Genomic DNA, 13,496 nt, shown 5'->3' on the forward strand with positions numbered 1-13,496 from the left:
GCGAAGGTGGCGTCGTGACGCGTGTGTGCGTTTACGGTTAGACTCGTTCCCGACCGCCAGCCGCAAAGAGACGTTCGCGTGGCTTCTGTGGACTTTGCAGTTTCTCGCCGGAAGCGTGTGCGTGCGTGTCGAACTCGAAATTCAGTTACGAGTCCCGAACGAATCCGAAATTATCCTCCGTGCTCGAGATTCTCAGCTAGCGGGAGAGTTTCGAGCGAACGGAAGGAAAAGTCCGCTGGGAATCCCGCGCTGGTTATCGTCGCTGTTCGAAGACCTAGGAATACGTTAAAAGTATTTCGTCCGTGGTTACATAGATCCAGTAGCTGAATTGTTTATCGTTGGAAGATCCATTACTCTCACCCTCGTGATAGGTGTCTTGATTGCGCAACATCCTCCAGTCGTCGGAAAGAGTGTCGAAGAAAAAATGATCCAGCTTGCACCGAACGTGCACGTCCACCTGAGAAACACGGCTTCCTCCAGGTGCGCGCCGCGACCTGTTCCGAAAGGTGTCTCCTTTTCGTCATCGCCGAGCTCTGTCAATGGGGAGATACTCGATTCACTGAAAGCGCGACATCCGATCGTTCCTATTTCGCTTCGATTAGAATCGAGGGCTGTGCACGTGACGCTTAGGGATGTCACGCCGTGTCTCCAGCGACGGGCTCAAATCGATTCGATCTTCCCTTATGTAACTTATTCTTTTACCCTCTGTTGCGTATATTTTATTTTATCTCGAAGGGAAGAAATTAGAATTTCAACCCCTCCTCGGACGTTCTTCTTTCGAGATTCAACCCTTTGCACTTCGAATTATATTTCAATTTCGTTACCAGCAGCTCCGAATGCTTTCAAGAGTTTCTTTTAAATCATCCGGCCATAATTTTGACTTTTCCATGAATCTAACCAAGGCTTGCGTTACGAAAACCGTTTCATCGAAGGTTCTGGACTTCCGGGAGAAGTTTGAGCTCGAATCCGTCGCTACCAGCACCCCGAGCAGTGGCATCCACGTCAATAGAGCAGGTAGAGGAGGTAGACGGACCCGTGCTCGGTTGCGATCTGGAAGCAAACACCCTTGCGCGTTCCTCCCTCTTGACGGGAAGGCTAAGCGGTGCCTCCAACGACGATCGACACCGCGACTCCAGCTCAAAGAGGTGAACGTATCCTGCGATGGCTGCGGGCCGTGTTAACGCGCCTCTTCTATTATGCCGCGCAACTCGAGCCCAGGGCCGACCTGCGGAACCGTTTAGGGAAATTTCCTTCCACTGTTATTCAAACGAGGGTCCAACCGAAAACGCGACCCGTCCGCGCTGCCCCATAAACGTATGCATATCGATCATTCTTCGATTGGATGAATGCGTGAATGAACCGCAGCAACCCTTTCGCCCAAGACTCTCCAAAAGGTGCCAACGGTTTTTTTTCGCTTGTCTGTCTCGACGAGTCTCGTTCGCCGTTGGTGGCTCTTCTAAGTTGGAGAATTTTCGCGATCTTACGCTACCGGTACCGCATCCAGGAACTGTTTCTCCGACAGTAATCCTTCGTCGATAATCGCCGGTCACGACGAGCAGCTTCGGAGCGCCATAAAACCAGTGAGCAACGTTTCTCAGTCCAGCGAGCGGAAAGACGCTACCGTGGCAGACTGGTCGTTAGGCTTCGAAGGGAGGCTGCGAGGAAAAGACGAGGCTAACTCGTGAAACGAGATGGTAAACCAAGGGGGAATTAGCGGTCTATTCAATTATTGTAATTTACTTCTCAAACACAAACAGTAGGAAGCTCCCGTCGCTGGTTTCCGTAGCTGCACGCGCGCTACCTCGCGTTCCCGCTCGGAAAATTCATCGTTCGCGATAGCTTTAACGCCTGCTGTCGGTGGGAAGATACAGTAAAAATACAAGAACTTATGCTTCGCATTGGTAACCGTCTCGTTGAAATGCGCGCGTTACCGCTTACAGGTCCGCCCAGCTCTCACTGTTACCGCTCGCTCCAGTCGACCAGCCGAAGTTGGACACGCGAACAGTGGTGGGGTACGACTCTCGATCGTGGATTCCAAGCGCCAAATTTTATCGATATCCGAGTAGCTGCTGTCCCTCTTTTCAGTCCTGATTGGCTGTCGTACCTGTCGCGACGCGCGATACATTTTTCTTCGCGAGCAAAGTGGAACGTGTGCGAACGCGGCCCCACCGGTGTTTTGAAATACTTGCGGCTAGGATTTCCGAAGGATTTATCTCAAGAAGCCGTGTCTCTCGCGACTCGCGCACGGTGACCGGTGCTCATAACCGGACGCACTGGCGCGACGTTGGATATATACGAGGCAACGTGCTCGGCGGAGAAAAAAAAAACAGAGCCAGGAATGTCACCTGTTTGTGCAAGTATCGACGCATTATCCCATTGCGTCGCGATAAAATCGAGCTTAAAAGCAAAACAGGATATTACTCAAGCGCGAAAACATTTCGTCTTGGGAAACGGCCCGTCGTCGGTCTTGATTTATAATATCGGCGTCTTCTCGCCGCCGAGCGTCGAGAAAATACGGCGTTCTCTTCATTTTTTTTCTTCTTCATTTGCAACGATCAGGAGCGGCGACAGAGTTTCTCAGCCGGTGGCACTCCGAACTGGCGTATTAATTACCATCGCAGACATCGTCGTCGTCGATTATCGGTTTACGAGCGTCGTAAAGTCGGTATCCGACGCTAGCGTCGCGATGCGAAATACGTTTCCTTAAGGCTCGCTTTGGGAAATTTAGGAAAGACACTTTTTTTATAACGAGTTGATGGTCTGGATACTTGAGAACAACAGTTGGTGTTATACAATAGTTACGTCTGCGGATAATATTTCTTCTAGATTTTGATGAGACTTGGCATCTGGATGAATCATTAAAAAATATTTCACACGCGTCTTTTCCATAGGTTGGTATTCGTGTACAACGAGCGGAAAATATTCTCGTAGCTGTGAATGAATGTATAAGCATATGGAAAGCTAACAGAGATATAAAAAAGGAGTTAGGTTTCCGATGAATAATTATTTTTTACGAGTACAACTTTCACTAAGTCATAGGTGTCGTCATGGCAATCAATCCGATACTTGTAAAGAGCGGTTCGATTGGTTGCGGTAACTTTATCTCTTCCAGTCTCGACGAGTTGAACTCTAAGAGCACTCGCGGGTCTCCAGGGAGATCGTTTCGCGCGGAAAATTTGCGAATTCACGAAGGACGCGGAAAAGGTATGAAAGCGAAGAACGAGGAACCGAGGAAAGTTTGGCCAGTTCGTTCTAGGTGACGTCAATGAAGAAGACAAAGAAGGTCGTCGCGCAGAGTAACGCGTCTCATCTGGCATGAGTTCCTGCGTAGTTCTAACGCGACGTTCTCGCGCGCTTTGTACACAACGCTGGGACCGTGAGCAAAGGTGAACTCGGAGCGGAGACCGTGACTCGAGCTTCTTCGAGTCGAGCATTCGTTTCTCTTTGAAAATTCCTGATAATTAAAAAAATAGACAGAAGCTAATTCGTTCCTGCGCAATACCTCTTGAACCGCGCGATTCGAATTTATATAAATTGACTTCATGAATTACGAGGTAGACAGCTTTTCTTTCTATCTTCTAATAGCCTCTGCCACGTTAGGCAACAGCTCCTCGAGTCGAATTACGAGGGGGTACTCGAAGAGTGCAATTTCACGAGAGGATCCAACGATTGAAAAATCACGACTCGCTTCCATTGGATCTATCGGATCTCGCGAAGCACGAAGTGAAGCTATGCGGTTCTTCATTTCCCTTCAACTTCGACGTACCGAGATCCGACTATATTTGTACAAGCAGCGTAACGGAGAGAGACGAAGCTAGCGGGCGAGAAGCGGAGAAGAGGACACGCGAAGTCGAGCTGTCGGACGCGCGATGCTCGACACACAAACCGTCCGACGAACGCCATTACCTTCGAGATTCGTTCCAACTTCCAAGTATTCGTTATTTGTTTGCTCCTCTCGCGGCTGGACAAGCGGCTCGACTATTCCACCGACGGCGACGGTCCACCTTCGCAACGGAGGGGACTCCGAATACCGAGAATTTCGGCACCACCTAGACACGAGAGACTCGCTGGCCCCCGATAGCCCACCTCCGCGAGTCTCTCGAATCAAGGCCATCCTCGTGTTACCACCGACGCGATATTTCCTAGCCTGGAACAGCTTCTCCGGGCGATTCTCTATCGCGTCGTCGACGCTGTAAATTGCGACGCGAGCGGCTTGTGGACTTCGTTACGGCAACCGGTTCTTATTTGCGCGTACTTGCCTCGAGTCGATATTACGATACGACGGGAGATCGGGCGCAACGCGGCGTAAGGATAAAAAAATTCTAGGCGAATCGGCGATTCGCGATCGAGTCAGCTCGACGTATCGCTGGAATCCGGACGCGATCTGGCTCCAAAGTACTCCAATTTCCTTTGTGCGAACGGTTCTCGTGGTGGACTCGCGTAATCCTGGAGGATTTGCGTCGAGGAGCTCCAGAAACTTGGATACGTTTCGAACGTTTTAAGGTTCATTGATCCCGATGAGTCTTCGGGTCATCTTCGTAGGGAGATGAAAGGGCTGCTTCTGCGTCTAATTTAACGTTATTCGCGCGATCTGACCAACAGCATGCTTCGTTACGAAGAGGATCAAGAGGTATACGGGTGAAAATGTTCCTCGAAAGACACGGTTCGGAGCAAGTTTAGCAGGATTTTGGCGGCGCGGTGTAGGGCAACGGGGCCGAAATAGCGCTGGGGAATGCTCGCGGCTAGAGGCGAGAGAGGGCCAGAGATCCTTTCGGGGCCCGGTCTCCGGAGTACTGGCGACTGGCGACTGGCGATTATAAAGAACAGTAAAAAAGAAAAGAGAGGAGACACCCGACGGAGACGGAGACGGAGACAGAGAGAAAGAGGAGCGTATAGGCGTATAGGCATCGTCGTTGGCTGCGTTTAAAAAACCAGTTGTGCGAGCCGAGCCGACAGCGACGGCACTCGCTGGGTTAGGCACCGAGAAAACCGGCGAGAAGGTGCCTTCGCGTGGGCCGCACGGGTCCTATAAGGACCGCGAGGCCTCTTTCGAGCCCTTCGCCGCATTCAGACGCTTCGACGGTTTGTTTTCTGCCCGAATAGGCCGCTGCGTCTCGCCAGGTCGACTTCCACACGATTCCAATAATTTCTTTCCGCGAAACGAACGATATTATTCGCGATACTTCGAGTATCCACATCGGCGAACAGCTACTTCGACTTCTATGTACTGTCTTTTGCACCTACCGAACGCATAAACATAAACTTTTGAACATTGTTGCGTCACATCTTGGGACAGAGTCTCGAGCGGCAGACACGTCGGTGCTCCAATCGTGATTCTACGAATTTTCAGGAACACGTACCCCGGACCCGTCTGGCCCACCGAGGACGGTCCGCGATAAAATCCGGACGCGTCTACCGCGAACCTGGACTTTTCGTCTCAAAGCGCAAATAAACGAACTTGAGAGTGGAAGAAAATTTCGATGGATCGTTGTTCATGTGGGTTTACCGTGAGGTGGTACCCCAGTGACGTAATCGTTGCCCGAAAGATTACAAGACGCCGCGAGATGCAACGAAAATTATGCAAATACGATGCAAATCCCGGAGCGGCGTGACGCTAATCCCCGTCACAATATTGAAGGTAATTGGTCGGAGGGGGTGTTTGGCCTACCTTCCTCTCGCTGTCTCGGTCACCTTTTCCTACGAGATGGTCGCAAAAACCCGCGGTAGCCCGGAAGTCCCTGTCGTGGAACAGATATTTTACGACATCCAGAGAATGCTTGGCGGAGGCTCGAACCGAATCCGTCGTTCGACACCTTCCTGAAACGCAAACAACCTCGTGAACCGAACGAGTTCCACTCGACTTTACGACTTCTCCGCCCGTATCGTTATGCGCTGTCCTACGTGGACCGGTGCGGTAGTACCTCGGTTATCGCAACCTCGTTTATTGCGCGAGAACCTCGTTTGTCCCACGATGTCCATCGGGACTGGTACATATTTATCAATTTTTCTCTATTGGAACGATATTCGACTAGTAGAATAACAATTTGAGTAATCGAACACCGTAATATCTCTCAGACTTAACCAATCGTTACCGAACAGCACTTTGCTCGGAGAACAGCGAGCGTCTCGAAATGCGTTTAAGGCTCACAGAAGCGGTCGACTGGTCTCGACGTCGCCTCTGGGACGCGATTATCTCACGTGAATCGTCCTTCGTGTTCGGCCCTTATCGATCCTCGTACGGATCCCGCGGCGGGGTGGGTTCATTCATGCCGCGGTGGAAGAAGAATTATCTCGGCCGGGTCCGTTATCTGCGGCGACGTACGTGCGTGTACACCGTGCTCGAAGGTAGTCACGAACCCGAAAGAGATACCGCGGTTCACCAGACGGAAAGCAGCGACATGGACGCGGTGCTCGGCCAAGAAAGAGCGAGACGCGTGTCTGGTGAAGTCCTGGCCAAAGGGGGAGAGAGAAAGGGAGACGGAGCGCCAGGTTTGTTCGTGGGGGTTGATGAATGACGGGCGGTTAGCCACGACCACGCTAAAGTTATCTGGGTAATCTGAGGAGGCCAAGTCCCACTGTCTTACGACGAGTTTTATTATGGTGTTTCCACTCGGCAAGGGCGAGGTCAGCGCGGGCGTGCGTTAAGCCGAGACCTGAAAACGAGACTGGGTCAGCCCCGGTTGCATCAGAGATAGCGAAGAGAGGGCTTCCCTTACCCTTACGAACGGTGCCGTCGCTTACGCTCGAACCTGAACGGGAACACTGTGGCCCGAACTGCCAGTTTCTACCGCGTTCAACGCGTCGAGTCCTTGACCCACTATTAGACGACCAGGCCCTACCACCGTCTCTTTCGTGTCACCTGTCGCGCTATCCGACCGGTGGAAAGCAAGTTTCGACGGAAGATTTCACCGTTGGATTTTCAGGTGAAACGGTGTTCGATCAGGGGTCACGTAGTAGCGACATCTACGAACTACGCGAGACGAAGAGTAAAGTTCTGCACCCTGCGAGATCGGTATCGATGGGAAGAAAATGGGTCGCTTACGAGGACACCATCCCCGCGGGATCTCGCTGACTCCATCTGCCTCTGTCGGTAAGGGGTTCGCGAGAAAGGGCCCAAGGACCTTTTCGGGGTGGGCACCCTTTGGACCTACTCGCCTCCTCGGCGCTTTACCGACTGTGATCCACGCGTTATACACATTTCATCCCTCTTCGTTTCTATAATCGTATTATTTATTTACCAAAGAGGGCGGAGATTCCAGTGAAAATCGTTACGAGCCTGCAGAGCTTGTTTATGGTTCGAGCGAATTTTAATAATTATTAAAAATTGCTTCAAAACGGGCACGACCTTTCCTCCGTCCCGTCCCCAGTCATTATCATAATTTCTCGCCCCAGTCGATAATTCCAATTATCGTTTAGGCAAGCGCCAATAACGCCTATAATAACCATACTCACGGTCAGGATCTATGCCGCGCTCGTTTTCGTTCCGGTCTTTCTCGCTCCGTGCCCCGGGACGTAGCGGGAATCGATGAAGCGTTACCTGGAACAAGCAAGAAACTTTAATAGGGTGCAATTATCCGCGACGAAACATCATCATTTCTAGGAGCAACGCCTCGAGTCCTTAGGAGAACCGGCGCCGATTTCGTCGTCGGTCGCGTGATCGGGCACGCGCCTAGACCAGTCAGCGATAGCTATACGATTAGAATTCTTTTCGTCGCTATTTATAACTACAGCCACCTTACCTATCGCTAATTTTTCATTTCTCGGACACGCCAGGGACTGTCAACGAGGCTTCTATCGCATCGGTTCACCTACATAGCCCCCGTTGCGTGTACGAGCAACTTAACGAACTAGCGAGGCCCGCGGGTCCGAAGTGGCTCCTAGTCTGGGGTTAACGAGTAGCGAAAACCTAGCCGTCTGACCTTTTCGAAAGTCGTCTGGATGAGGAACGCACCGTGCCCGATGGGTTTTCGATAGCTCCAGGCCTGACACGCAACCACCCAAAATTTTAGCTGGTGTACCTACTCGAACGGACACTAGCCTCTCACACAGTTAGGGAAGATCTTTTTTTTTCTTCAGTTCTGTACGAAATTTACATGGCTGCAATTGCAATGCGAATGGTAGTCGAGAGGAACACCGACATCGAAGATCGAGGCTGAGTCGATCGTGCACGCGGTTCAGTTTTTGCACGCAAAACGGCCTTGTTAACGATGACGTCAGAAGCCACGAAGACGACGCGAGCTCGTCGAGCATCCTGTGGACTTGTACGCGAGCTCGCTCCAAGCGAAACGAACCCATGCAAAAAGAGGTACTGCGTAACAGGCAGCGTTACAGACGTACGTGCGTTCACTGACAAGAAGGCCAGTCCAAAAAAAAAAAAAAAAAAAAAAAATGTGCCAGGAAAGAAGGAAAATCCCAGGAGTTTTGCATCATTCCGTCCCCCTACGAGGCTTTCGTTGTTTTCTCCCGCGAGCATGAAGCTTCGTGGAAAAGATCGTCGCGCTTCGTAATTTCGAGAGTTGTTATTTAATCGATATCGATGGCTCCATAAAAATCCACCGCTGCTACTTCAGCATTCAGAAGCATCTCTCGCACGGTGCGTCCCATAATACGAACTGTAAGTTGAATTAAAAAAATCGTCAACGCATCTCCAAACTATTGCTCGATCCCCGACCCGATTCGGCTCGACGAAAATCTGCTCCGTCCAGGTCGTGAAACCACCGATGAAAATGAGGAAATTCCGCAGCGATCGAGGAGAGCCAGCCGTGTTGGAGTCCCAGTCCGCGTGTACACCATGCGTTTACTATACGCTTACCGCCAACACGCCATTCACCGGGCCCCTATGAATGAACACGGACGAACGCGCGATGGCAACTTTTACGCTGTAACGCGACCAGGTTGGAGCGGTTGCGGGACCAAAAGAAGGAGAAAGAGGTGCACCGCGGGATAGAGCGCGCGGTAGGAGCGGGATCCTCCGCGAGAGAGAAAGATCGAGGGAGTAGGGGAGGAAATTGGATGGAGAGGGAACGTTACTCGCGTGGATGTAAAACGTATGCACGCACACCGGCCGACCCGGCAGTTTTACATTGTATTATTATTCAATAGCGATAGAGTAATTGATCTCGAGTCTCCCCCGACGAGGCTGCACGCATTCGCGTAACGTTGCGCGCGTGCGTGAGCGTGCAAGCGCATGCAAAGAAGCTGAACGTCAGGGAGCGAGGAGGACGGAAGGTCTGGTCGTTTAATGAGTTTGATATGGGAGGGACGTTCCTTCTCGTAATCTTCATTATTCACGCGATGTCTCGGTTGGTGCTCGATGGTTTCGCGGTCCGATTGGTCGCCATGTTGGATCGGCCATCGAGATCGATCGAACGCCAGCGTTTGACAAACCGACTGGATGCTCACGATTTTTATTTCGCCATTATCGTCTCCGTAAGGTCGTCGAAGCTGTTTATCCGCGTTAACAAGAAAGCAACGATTACGTATTCCTTTTCTGCGGACATCAAGGACGTATAAATAACCAGGAAACAATTTCTCTTCGGCGAGAGGCGATAAAAATCCCGTGGAAGAGTGTCAACGGGCAAAAAAAAGTAGCAGAAACGAGGCGTTAATTTTATGCGTGATCCTTCGGAAAAAAAAGAAACCTCGTACGTTTTTTTATGCGGAGATTAGAAAGACAGCCAGGGACGTTTCGGTAAAAGTTCGCTTCCCCGATGATTTACCGGTAGATTTCTGACCTTTAAATGCAACCGGCTCCTCGTGTTCCGTTCCCAAGCCCCCGTGGCGGACCACTTGTCACGTAATCGCGAGTAGTTATACGGCATCCACTTTCGTCGATGCGGGATCGTCCATTGGAAGCGAAAGGTACGAGATACGCGGAGATACAGGTCGAGCATGTATATTATTGTGTATTTGTCAGGCTGCGGCAACGGGGCCCTCCCATACCGAGTCCTCGCTCCTCCTCCGCCTTCGCAGTCACCTTCTTCGTCTTCTTTCCACGGCACCTTCGGCTACCTCTATCGTTCTCTCCCTTTCTCTCTCGCTATCTGTGTTCTACAACCTGCATTCCCGTAAGTATAATTCCCGGCGCGTTGTTTGTATGCGCATGTAAATTCGCGGTGTATTGTGTTTGCCGATGCCACACCACCGCCGCCGCCGCCGCCGACGACGATGATGACGACGAACGACGTTCCGCTATGTGTTCCCACACGAGGCGTTAAACGCCGAGGATTTGCTCCCTCGAATTCGAATCGAAGCTCCATCGAACACGTACCTCTCCGCTAGCCGAATCTTTATAGTTCCTACCGCCTCGCAGTTTCGGAATTGGAGCGAAAAGTGGATTGGATCGAGGTTTCTCCCTTGAGAATGTCCGATTTAGTTCCTCGAAGAGTGGCATAGTACGACATAGCGTGGACTCGACTGTACCATTAATTATTTTTCCGCGATTCTAGGAGCGGGGCATCTCCCCACGAGGCCCGCTCTTGTACTCCGTTAGCCAAGCGGAGGACTCGATGCAAATATCACGGCTGGATCGAATTCCCCGCAACGATATCGTTTCGTCGCCACGAGGCACCGGCTCTTGTGAAGCAGACTTAACACCAGCCACGTTGCCAGCTGAACCATCCCGGGGCCCGACAACAGGAATGCCGTGTGTTAAAATGCCTTCTGCGGCTGTGTTCGAATCGTGCGCGCCTCGTACGTCCCCTGAGACTGTGTGAGTGCGTGCGTGGCCGAGTAGGATGCGTAAAACGTGCGTCTGCGTTCTCCCCGTGCGCAGCCTCGGGCCCAGCATCACCTGTCTTACCTCTTCCCTCGATCTCCCCTCTTCGCCCTTCCCTCCCCTCCTCGTCCACCTCCTGCTCCACCCTGGGCCCCTCTTTCATTCTCTGCTTCTTTCTCCCCAGCCCCTTCTTCCAGAAGATAATAAAAAATCCCTCGAGAGCCTCCTAGGAGACTAGCTCGATTTCGGATCTTCGATTTTACTTTTGGTGATGTCAACCCACAGCCCTCACCTTCACCCATCGACGTCCTGTTCTTCCCCAATGGAACGCGGCCCCGACGATCGTGGTCCGTTTCTCTCGGAATTAAGAGCGGAAGCGTAAGGAAGATCGCTGGGATATCTCCTCGGCAAAGATTCTGTTGGATGACAGTTTGGGTGAAAGCCAGAGCCTCTGCGTTGAATTCCGATTCAAACGTTTCGTCCATTCGAATCCTGGGATATATATTTCAGAGGTGGAGAAAAAGTGGTTCAACGGCGATATAAATCAAACATCTCGACGAAGGCGAGCAATCGATAGCTGGGAAGAGAGCTCGAGCGGAGCGACACGCGTCCAGGGGCCGAAGACAAATATCTCTTAGCGTGCCTCGACGTTCGCGTTCCGTTCTAATGAGACACGCGAAGCGTTTACCGCGGCGTTCGCGCCGGGAAGCAATTTTTCAGAGACGCAATTTCGAAAACGGAGGTGAGCCCGCAGGCATCCGAACGGGGATCGGCGTCCATTTACGAGCTGGCTGGGATTTCCACGTGGTTCCAGGAGGCGCGTGCTTGCGTTTACGACGCGGTTGCGGTTTTGCGGTTCGCACGACAGGCATCGTCGTTTTCTCGGCCTCGGTGCTGCCTACCGTGCGCGCGCCATTTTTTTCCACTACATCTTGTGAACTCAGCCGTGAACATCGTGGATCGTTAACCCTTCTGTCGATAGGTGTATTGTTTACTTTCTTACCGAATCGTCGATGCTAGTTCAGAAGAGAAGATTAAAATTTCGTAGGGCAGATTACATTTTGCGTATCTCTGACGTATGCTTAATCAATGAGTAAGAATACCAAAGTTCGAGGAGAGCGTTTCGACTTCACCCCGTGCCAGGGCGCTGGCTGTTCTCGGCAATGTTAAAAGCCTGGCTCGTTTAATTTCCTTTTTTTTGTCTGCACGCGGTACATCCCACCCTTTCGTGCGGTGCACCTTCAGAGGTCCGCACCTACTCCTTCGGGCCCGTTTCAGCGCGCTACGAGCTAAACGTGCCCCGCGGGGGCCCAGGGACCAGCCATCGGACCCTTGCTTTTACCCTTGACCGATCTCCCTTCGGACGCGTCTTCTTCGACAGTGCTGCATCTACGCCACTACGTGCCCCTGCATTAACATTCCTCGTCGACTTGTCCAAAGCACGGCAGCGTCTTGGATACCGTTGACATTTGCCGAATATCCTGACGCCATTACGCGGGCCTTAGTCGACTCCACTGCTACAGACGCTTCGCGCGATGGACCAAGGGTTCGAACACGCAACGAGTACGGTAATTTATAGGAGTAATCGTCCGTATTTATTAATATGCTGATACGCGATATATCCGTTCGGTACTTTCCGTTTCGTTGGCGCGGCGTGCCAGTCTGGTATCGCTTTCTCGTACACGGCACAACGCGACGCAATCGTGCTGTAAAGTAGCCAAAGGTTAAGTCGCGTTATTGTCATCGCTGCGACAACAATTTATTAGGGTTATTATTCCAACGGTGTGTAGAGGCGATCAGTGGATTACGATTTCGCGCTGAGGAGCGGAACTATCGCTCCTTTCACTTCCAACGAGGAGACACGGATAATAGCTCCGATCGTCGTTGTCGTCGTCGTCGTCGGCGCAGCGTGCATACGTAACTCGTAAGTTCGTGCTTCGAAGGGATCCCAGGCTGCGTTTCTACGCTCACGTCCGCGCCCGCGACGCCACCGGGGAGAGACAGAGAAGACAGAGGGGCCCTCGACCTCGGGAACACTGTTACGTGTCAGGTACCATAGCCGTACGCGTGAATAAGTTATGGTCGGTCTGCCATATCCACGAGGCAGCACGCGTGCATCAGCCTCGGTCCACGCTTCTCTCCGTCTCTCCCCGGAGAGAACGCGATGTTTCCTAGTATCCCGAGACGTTAACCTTGTATAACCAGCCGACACCGCTGCTTTCGAGACGACCGTTCGATTCTCTTCGGCGGTTGTACCGTTCCCTTCACGGCGCTGCGCTCGATGACGAAATCCTGGCCGTACGACCGACGAGAGGTGGACGAAATCGCCTTCCAGAATGCTCGCCAGGGATGTGCCGGACGTGTCGTGTCGAACTCGGTCGGGATCTTCGGTGGAACTTCTGAATCCTGTGATTGGAACTTTCCTATCCGGATCCATCGACGCAAAGGAGAGGCCACACTCGCCGTGATATATAAAACGAAAGAGATGGGCAGATAATGGCTCTTATGCAACGGTGATATCATTTTATGTGTACGTTTTATTTCAACGTTCCTATCATCGTTTGTGGTCCTCTTCGGGAACAGTCTCGCCATGTGTATGAGGATGAGGTCAGCTCAAATCGATAATACTAATATAGATGGTCCTCTTTCGAGTTTCAAGACGTTGGTCCACCATAGTTGCAGAATTTCTCCAATTTTCGCGACAAAGAGGCGTTCACCCCTTGACGGGAGGATCGTCGAAGGGATCGGGAGGAAGCATGGTAGCCGATAGTCGGCGGGA

Source organism: Hylaeus volcanicus, chromosome 5 (assembly GCF_026283585.1).
Source record: "Hylaeus volcanicus isolate JK05 chromosome 5, UHH_iyHylVolc1.0_haploid, whole genome shotgun sequence".
NCBI classification, from domain to species: domain Eukaryota; kingdom Metazoa; phylum Arthropoda; class Insecta; order Hymenoptera; family Colletidae; genus Hylaeus; species Hylaeus volcanicus.